At 32.1% G+C, this 10,544-nt stretch overlaps 1 long non-coding RNA gene across 1 annotated transcript; it reads left to right on the forward strand.

Moving 5' to 3' along the window:
• The first annotated feature begins 5,976 nt into the window (after nt 1-5,976).
• On the forward strand, nt 5,977-7,390 carry LOC142531396 (uncharacterized). Its single transcript, XR_012816275.1, has 3 exons — nt 5,977-6,112; nt 6,994-7,182; nt 7,260-7,390. It is a non-coding gene; the product is annotated as an uncharacterized LOC142531396 (long non-coding RNA).
• The last annotated feature ends 3,154 nt before the right edge of the window (nt 7,391-10,544 follow it).

Raw genomic sequence — 10,544 nt, forward strand, 5'->3', positions numbered from 1 at the left:
TAACCTAGTTATCTAATGTTTTTATTATTGCTTTTATTGCATGAAATGTTAAATTGATTATGAGGATTGATTTGGGATCAAGAAGAACCTAGAAGAAAATAGGTTGCATGCTCTACCATAGTTGGAATTAAGAGATGACAATAGAAACCATAGAAATTTAATATGATGAGCCTTAATTATGCAAATGATATAATTAAATCAAAATAAGAGTAGTAAGGCTTAAAATTGAGGGAAATCAAAAATTTGGGCATGAGTGGGAATTTTCGAATTTTATGGGGAGCAAAATGCAAAAACCCGAAACTTAAGGGACTTAACTGCACATAACCAAAATTCAAGGGGGCTAATCCAAATTTTGAAGAGTCCAAGGTCTGAAATCCAGAAAACCTAAAATCCTAGGGTGAAATAGGGAATTTTAGAAAAATGCACGGACTAAATTGCAAAGTTTAGAATGTTCAGGGGCTATGTTCGAATTTTAAGTATTTAAGGGATTTTTTCGCAATTTCTGGATTCCTAAGGGTTAGAATCATGATTTCCGAAAGTTTAGGGCTCAAAATAATGAAATTCGAAATTTATGGGGTAAGGATAAGAATTTTCGAAAAAATCTTGGGGGCTAAAATGTAATATTCGAAACTTTTGGGGATGATAAGCTATTCTCGAAAATTTTGAGGGACTAAAAATGCAATTTTTGATAGAATATTGAGATCCAAGCATTAAAAATTAAACTTGGGGAAAATAATGATAGAAACTCCTTAAAATTCAACACGATTGGATTTGATGGAATTTTCGTGGCAGGGAGGATATTCATTCTAGGTATAGCTACCTACGCATTGCTAAATTCGGTTTCGTGGCAGGGAGGATATTCATTCTAGGTGTAGCTACCTACGCATTGCTAAATTCGGGAGCTACACATTCATTCATATCCGAGACATTCGTCAAGCAACTAAATATTATACCCAAGGATATGGGATTGGGCTTCAAAATTTCTATTCTTTCCGGTGAGCAAATGATCACTTCCATCATTGTAAAGAATTTGGAGCTTCATTTGCAAAAAGATGTGTTTCGGGCATATCTTATCGTACTCCCAATGCCTGAATTTGACATCATACTTGGCATTGATTGGCTATCATCGAATGGGGCTTCAATAGATTTTCGACAGAGGTCAGTGTCTATTCGACCGCCTTGTGGGAAATCTTTTGTCTTTGAGACAGCAAGGAACAAGCAAATGCCGCACAATATCTTTTTTATGTGCACGAGGAAGCTTATGAGACGAGGATGCCAAAATTTTTTAGCAATAAGTGCGGAAACGATCTGATAGTATATGGTGAAAACAATAAAACAGTAGGCAGTAGACATTGGTTGTTTCTAGAAGTTCGAAGATGAAATCTTCTACGTCTCCCCTTCTTCTGTTTCCAAAAGGTATCACTAAAAGACTTTGGTTTTTACAATACAACTCTTGTACACACCCACTTCAGTAGGACTTACCCTTTGCCTACTGAAACTCTTAGTTTCACAACACAATAAGACGAATACAAAAAAGTTCTGGAAAAGACTCTTTTTCAGATTACAGACTCTTCTCAATAAGATGTAGTAAAGTGAATAGCTTGTGAAGAGATAACGAAATAGCAGCACAAGATGATCTCAGAAGATCAAATAATTGCTATAAAGAGTGTGCTGTTTTTCCGTACGTTGAGCTTGAAGATAAGTAGTAGTTCTTGATTGCTCAAAACAATGTTGGATATGGAATGTGTTCTTTGATAATGATAAGTGTTGTTTTCTATATTGGATTGATCCTTTTATATATAGAAACCTTGAATCCAACATCTATAAACAAAACGGCGTCTTTGACTTCTGAGTAAATCAGTTATATCACCGAAAAGGGTCCTGCAAAAAGTTTCAGAATAATCAATCTTAGTTTTATACTAAAACTAGTAAGATGCTTTAAATGACTCCGTACAGCATTAAAGGGTGTAATTAATACTAGTACTAGGTAAAGTAGTGATAACATTTAAGACTTGTAACTATCAAACGAAAGACGTTAAGTTCTTCTTTCTGCTTAAGCTAAGTCCTGCTTCTGCTTTTATAAGCCGTTAAGTATTCGAAAAGTACTGCTTCTGTTTAAGCGATACGAGTGTTTCTACTTTTATATTGTCTTCTGATTTTACTATCACGACCTACTGGTTTTGACTCTCATCACCACAATTAAATTAAGTCTAACATAATAGCTATCAATCATCAATAGGAATGGCTCCTTATGAGGCACTATATGGGAGGAAGTGTAGATTACTCATACATTGGGATGAGGTTGGTGAAAGAGTAGAATTTGGTCAAGTTTGGTAAGTTTTGGTTAAGTTCCGGGTCAATACGAGTCAAAATCGGGATGCACGTCTAAGTTTAAAAATGAATCGAGGAATTTAAAAAAAACCTAAATTTTAAGCGTAAGGAATATTTAAGAGAGAGTTTTAAGGTAATAGGTTAAGTTTGAAATGAATTGGGACGTCGTTTCAAGGTCTAGGGATAAATATGGAAAGTTATGTTTCTAGGGGTAAAGCGGTCATTTTACACCTAAAAGTTGTTAGATGTCCTTGCAGTGTCCTGGATGCTGTAATATATGCTAAAAAATTTATTCTAAATTTTTATGAAATTATATGATGAAACGTTAATGTTAAAAGACGTGTTGCATGCTTGGTTTAAAAGAAAAACGATTTCTATATGTGATTTTTGTAAGTGATGAAAATATAAAAATTTGAAGGAGAGGAGGTGATTGTGACTAATACGATGATATGATTGGACATATCGTGAGGGAAAATGCCCAGAAGGAGCCCATTTACGAGAGAAGGCCCCCAGAGGGAGCCCGACGATCGTATTTCCATCGACAAGATATGATGATATATAAAGCCAATGCTCAGTTGACCGGTAAGAGTGTCGATGATGTCCCCGCCGCCCAGTACTGTGGTTATACGTAGATGGATCCATTGAACTTCAGCTGAAACGAAAGTCACAATTAACGATCCGAATTCAATAAAAAGAAAACGTGTATGTATATGATAAAAAAGAAAATGTATATGATGAAAGGAAAGTTGTTTAAGTTTATGCATGTCCATGAAAAGCTATTGTAAGTAAAAGAGTTTTCATTGTAGCGTGTAAGTGTATATGTATTACTTGTTATCATGGTTAAGGTTTGCTGAGTCAATAGACTCACTAGGTGTGATCGATGCAGGTGAGCATGATATTGATGTTAATGAGGGACTTGATGGTTGATCTTGCTGAACTGAATGTGCACACAACCCGAGGAACAACGCTAGTTTTTGCAATTAACTTACGATTATGATTTAGCTAAATGATTACAGTTATTTTTAAGATTTTATTACTTACGATGCGTTGAGAGGTTTTTGAGAGTATATTAGAGTTAAGTTTATTTTTGGAACAATGTTAGGTTAGATGGGTCGACGTTTTATGATTTTATGCTTTGGATTACTTTCTTTTGGATTTTTAAATGATAGTCAGTTGATTTATTTTTAAATGGTGGAAAAGTATTTTAAATATGTTTATATATAAATATGGATTCGGCCGAATGGATAGAATATAAAAATAAAAATTTTAGTATATTTTTAAGAAAAAAGAGTAATAGACGTTTCAGTACTATTTAAAAATTGCTCAACCCGAACTCGATCCAACCAAAAACTCCCAACCCGAACACGAACTTGACTAATCCGATCAACCCAATTAATACGATTTTTTTAATTTTTTTTTAAAATTAAATAAAATTCAAAAAATTTATATTTTAATTTAAACAAAAATAAAAAAAATCTCTCTTATATATAAAATTTAAATTTAGAATCGTAAAAAATTAAAGTATATTTACTAAATTAAATAAACAATTGGTTAAAAAAATAAAAAAAATACAAAATAAATATTAAATTATGAAAATTTATGATATAAATATACAATAAATATTTTTTTCGAAATATAATATATAAAAATGTAGGCAATATTTATTAATTATATTTTAAAAAAATAACATTTTTGAACCCTAACCCGATCATTTTTTCGGGTCAACTATCGGATTCAACCCGAAACCTCAAACCTAAAACTGATTTTTTTGGGTTGAACCGTATCAGATTGATGGATCGGGTCTGATTTTGACACCCTTAGAGAAGGGGATTAATTACTGTAAACATTAACAACTCATTATAAAGATTAACTTCATCCGACCTTCTTTCTCTCGCTATTCTCCGTCTTCTGTGTTTCATTTTTACATTTTGTTTTCAAAATTCCATGTAAATAAAAGCTGAACTTGAATATTAAATTTTCAGCAAAAATAATTTTTTTTTTCTGTTATATCTACATTATTTGCACATGCAATATATGTGCAAGACAACTAATATTAATAAAATAAATATATAAATGATAATATTCTAATTATAATTTGATCGATAAGTGATAAATAATCACTAAACAAAATTACAACCAAACATTTTATTGGAATGAATTATCAGTCATATCAAGGCAATCAAATGGAGAATAATGGTACCCCAATGATTGCATTTACATTTTTGGGAATCCTTAGGTTTTACTTAGTTTATTTGAGGAGATAGTCAAATGTTTGGTAGCAAATATATATAAATTATTTATTTCACGTAAATCAAATAATTAAATATTAAATTATAATATCCTCTTTCATATTTTTTTTAAAAAATTAATTATAAAATTACGGTAAATGTGTAATCTACTACTTCATCTTAAATTTAATCGATCAAGCAAAAACATTGCAATAAAAAAAAAAATACCCGAACTACGAGACAAATTCACTTCTCTAGCCACCCAACCCCAAATTAGGGCATGTGAAGCTCATTTTCATGTTATTAAGTTTGGTTACCAAACCCAGACACCGGAGCTTTTACCTTTTCAGGATTCGAACCCAAGACCTTCTGGACATATAGATTACTTTGTCGAGACCTATATGTCCAGGATGTCTTGGGTTCAAACCTTGGGAAGGTAAAAGCTTCAGTGCCTGGGCTGGAGAAGTCCTATGAGTAATGATCGTGAGTGATTGGTTTCAGGTCATTACACGAGGATACACATACTTGCAAATAAATATGCTTTGTTTGAACCAGCACTTATATAACGTTTTTATGAAAGCGTTTTTTTTAAATATAAAAGGTTTTAAAAGTAGTTTCAACAATAAATATGTGTTTGAATAACTATTATATCAGAAAAATTTGAGTTAAAATGTTTTAAAAGTTCTAAAAACATCAAAAAAACACTTCTTCAAAAAGTACACTTCCCATGATTAATATTGATGATGGAGATAAAACCATCGTAGTTTTGAATTTCCTTCCAAGTCCTGCTCAAAGGTGTCAGAGTCTAGATGGTAATTAGGCTCTTGAAATATATTATTTGAAAAGTCATACCTCATATTTGAATATAAGATTTGAAAAGTAATGACTAATGAATAGTGCAAGATATGAATAACACATTTCTACTCGATCGTTATTGATCAATCCACCAACACATTAATTCATACTCGTTTATAATTCGCCCACACCATAATAAGAGTAGGTCTTTTGTGAGACGGTCTCACGAATCTTTATATGTGAGACGAGTCAACTTTATCCATATTCATAATAAAAAGTATTACTCTTAGCATAAAAAGTATTATTTTTTCATGTATGACCCAAATAAGAGATCTGTCTCACAAAATATGACATGTGAGACCGTCTCACATAAGTTTTTGCCTTATAATAAACGCCAGTCAAGTATTGAAGGAAATAAAAACTTAATTTATTTTTATTTTTTTGTTTAACGTTTTTGTCAACGTTTTGGTTAACCATATTTAAACGTGTAGAAAATGCGAAAAAAAACCCAGAAAAATACGATCCTTTTACATGAAATTTTAAGTTTATTTTTTGTAATCAACTTTTACATTTTATAATATTTATTCCGTCTTTTTTCTAGGTATCGGGACAGATGCAGGAGCGCTGAGATGCCTACTGTCTCCGCAGCCGCGAACAAGCAGGGGATCCTATGTGGGAAAGGTGCGGCGAATTTGGTGATGATAAATGATGAAATGGGCGAGTTTGGATTTGCTTTTTTGAAGAAATTAGCTGCTGAGGTATGAAAGAAATATTTTATTTATATAATCTTTGTCCCTTGTGTAAATCGAAAAATCCGAATTTTGCATTTTTAGATTAATTTGACTTGATTTAATGATAAGATTTATTCCTAGACTTGTTTAACCTAATTTAATCTTGATGTTTATCCTCTATGATTTGTTTATGGTGTTTATCTCTAAGATATAATGTCTTAGATTTAAATAGAGTCTTATTTCTAATAAACTCTTGTTTCTATGTTTGTAAGATTTTGTTTTTATGGAAAGATAATTAGGTCAAGATATGAAGATCTATATATGTGGAATATTGAGAGAAGAAAGAGACGCCTTTGGAGAGGAATTTTATGCACCTGTTAGAGTTTTTCTGAACTTGCACAAAATTCTGTATTGAAGATAATTTTCATGTTAAAGACTTTGTGTGATTGATTCACATAATTACCGTGTTGCTGATTGGTGTTAAAGACACGTGAAGAACAAGCAGAGTGCTGATTGAAAAATGTTCTTCTATTATTTTTTTTTAGCAACTTCAGTTTATGCATTTAGTTTTTAGTTTGGTTTATTTTGATGCATGTTAATTCTTTAGAGCGTCAAAGAATTTGGTTTTGTTACTTTCACTAGTATTGTTTTTTGTAAACAAATTACATATTTCTCTAGTGAATTTTTGTCATGGGGCGTTGCACAAGTATTTGTACTTCTGCATAATTTAAAACTAGTTTTTATTTATTAAAAATTTAGGTGTGTGTTAAATAATCAATTTCCGCTGCATGTTGTGCGCTCGTGTTGACAACACCAGAGCACAACACTAACTTCTGATACATACAATATATTTATTTCATATACGTTTATGATCAACAATCATTTCAAGGTGATGAATGGATTAACAGATGTGGTTAAAAGGATCAAAGGAATATGAGCAAAATGAGTAAAGAGCAGTCTCATTCCGAGAGTAGAAGGTTTGGAAGATTAAAGCATTAGAATGTGTTGACACCTTTAGCTTAACCATTATCGTAAAGACGAAAAGCTTCTGGTGTTCGAGTTTCAGCCAAACGGGAGTTTACTTCACATATTACATTGTACGAATTTTCTCAAATTTTTAACCTTTAACATGACCACAAAACTATGATGATCTTATTGTTTCATATATCTTTAGATGATCGCGCGGAGTTGATTTGGCCGGTTAGATTCAAGATAACTCAAGGGATTGCCAGAGGATTAGGCTATCTTCAAACCGAACTTTCTGCCTAGACGTTCCCCATGGTAACCTCAAATCGAGCAATGTCCTTTTAACGCCAAACTACGAGCCTTTACTTGTGGAGGCATTCAATCTTCACAGACGTAAGCAGCCTACAAGTCTCCAGAAGCCATACAGCACTATGACATATCTCCAAAATGATAGAATCGGTGTAATCTTTCTTGGATTGATACAATATCATGGAGAAATCTTCTAAGACAACAGAGAATCGACCACCTTGTTTTCGCCTTAGATGGGAGAACGAGAGAGATCTAAAATATGTATGTCATAGATATCATGTGTTATTCTCTGTGTGGCAACCCATTTTGTTGTTTGGCAACCCATTTTTTTCCACTTTTTTGTTCTATTATGCACACTGGTTTTGAAAATGTATTTTAGATTTTAAAATAAGTTTAACCCATCTCTTATGTTTGATGCGCCTAAAATGACTCGTAGTAATCGTGATTCGTGAGTCCAACCTCTTTCTAAAAATAAATCTAGAAACATTTATTTAGACATTAATTAATTCAGCGTTGTTGTTAGCAATAATACGCTAATTGGTTTTTTGAATTCTTGTACAATTGGTTTTTTTTGTTTTTTGTACAATTGGTTTTTTTTTTTATGAATACTTATTTTTAGAGCTAAGTACTGAAAATATTTGTTATTATTTTTGTGATAATTTGTAAAATGATTGCGTTATATAATGTGTTTTATTTATAAAAAAAATATGAGGATGTAATTTGTTTGTGCGATGATGATACTATTTTCATTAGCTTCTTTTATTTTTATTTTTTTCAAGTTGTCGGGATAGTTATCTAAAAGTGTTTATTTAATTAATTTGAAAAATATATTGTCTATTTTACGAGCATTTTTAGTTTTTTTTGGGATAAGTTATCAAATAAATAATTTGTAAATTAATTAAAAATAAGGATGATAATTGCAATTTTAAAATGGTCAATTTAACAGTCTCTTTTTATAATATATATATCATAGATAATGGTATAAAATGGTCAGTAAACAAGGTTATTTCTAAAATTATAATATAGTATTATTATCAAGTACTTATCAATAGGCCAAAAGCTATAATTATTAGCTAAAACGTAACTTTATTTCCTATTACTTATGGTAGCACAGAGTGCACCTACTTGAATGCTAATGGGTCGGGCTGTTAGGCCTATGAGTATGGGAGGTGCTGGTCTATCTGCTGGTGTTGTCTCATATTTTTTAGAGAACAGTCTTACTCTTCCTACCGTCGGTCATATCCTCAACATAGAGAATATTACCTGTTAAGATCTGGTGTCACTCTTTTACGGCCAACTTAGCCAACCAGATTAAGTGGAGCAACGTCAGCAGCTTGACGCATGAGAACTTCCTAAGAGGTCACATATCCAAATAATACTCTCACTTATGCACGCTTAATCCAATATTCCCCCCCAAGAAGTATAGAAAAATATGCTTCTTGGGGGACCTGAACCCATGACCTCGCTCTAATACCAATTATTAGGATCAAGCGCTTACCACTAGGCCAAAAGCTATAGTTATTAGTTAAGGCGAAACTTTATTTTCTTATACTCACAGAGTGCACCTACTTGGTTGCTAATAGGTCGGTCTGTTAAGCCATGAGTCCGGGGAGATGCGTGTCTATCTGCTGGTGTTGTCTCACATCCTTTAGAGATCAGTCTTATCATTTCCCTACCGTCGTCCCTATCCCCAATAGAGACAATATTACCCATTAAGATCTGATGTCACTCTTTTACAGCCTACTTAGCCAACCAGATCAAGCGGAGCAATGTCAGCAGCTTGACGCATGAGAACTTCTTAGGAGCTCACCCATTCAAGTATTACTCTCACCCATGTACGCTTAACCTAACATTTAAAATCATAGATTTGACATTGATACTTCAACTCGTTTGAGAAACTTCGCAAGGTATCATTTATAGACATCCTATTGGATCGGATTTAACCGGTTTCATATGTTAAAGTAACAGAATCAAACCAAAATAATAACGTATCAGATTAAATTAGTTTTGGATTTACTTGATTGTGTATACACTTCAATCCAAAACTGTGTAAAAAAAAAAAAAAACTGGTTGCACTGGATTTGACCGGACTGTTAACCGAATTAAATATGTGTAGGAACAGTTTGAGATCGCAATGAAATCAATTTTTTTTTCTTCAATCAGTATGTACCTAAACATGTCATTTATCAAGCAATGTCTTTGAAAATTAAATGTTTTTTTACATGTTGAAATATAAACGATTCCAGACTAGATTGGAGCTAGTTTCGGGATTGCACCGGATTGTATCCCCTTGTCGGACCGTATTGGTTTCGGTTCCGAAACAAATTTTTAAAAACCAATCCATTTCAATTAGAATATTGGATTTGGTTTGACCCTACACCACATTAACCAATTCCGGATTGAAACAAATTTTGCAGGACCAGTTCCTGATCAACTTGATATATTAGCCATGACTAATCATCAATATCATAATTGCTTCTAGTCAACCATGCTAAACCTTAAAATTTTGAAGTTGTGAACTTCTGATGTACCTTGTTGATATAATTTATTCATATCGAATATTTTACAGATCTTTTAAGCACTCATCAACCGTAAAAATTTCATACATATACAATCTTGGAATTTTATTATCATTATGGTGTTGAATCGTTTCATTAATATTTCATTTCGCCTACAACTCTGACAGGAGCCACTCCTTGTCAGTGCTACCTTATAGCATCAGTGATCACTTCCCTCCATCTTCAACTTTTGAAGTCACTTCCCTTGATAAAAATATTGTTGTTTTCGTTTAGATCTGTTTAAAATATAAAAACTCAGAATATATGTAATGTTGGGATGAAATAATTGAATCGATTATGAAAGCAATCGAAATATGACATTTCAACTTATATACTATTCAAATGATTTTAGTTTCACTATTGTTAAATCTAAGTTATGTCATTGTTATTAACTATAATTTTTAATAAAATGACCAAACGAATAATCTAGTTGCACATTTTTTAAACTTACAAAATTTCACATTTTCCCTTCTTTATTATGATTAATGTTTTTTTTTCTCAAATCAATATTTTTTAAATGCATTCAGACATGACAAGCTGGAAAGAATTATCCGGTTCCCTGCGCCTGTTTCACAATAGCAATAGCAAATTAAATTAAAGAGAGAGAAAGAAAAGAATTGTTGAGA

The sequence above is a fragment of the Primulina tabacum genome, chromosome 17 (genome assembly GCF_025594145.1).
Source record: "Primulina tabacum isolate GXHZ01 chromosome 17, ASM2559414v2, whole genome shotgun sequence".
Classification (NCBI taxonomy): Eukaryota; Viridiplantae; Streptophyta; class Magnoliopsida; order Lamiales; family Gesneriaceae; genus Primulina; species Primulina tabacum.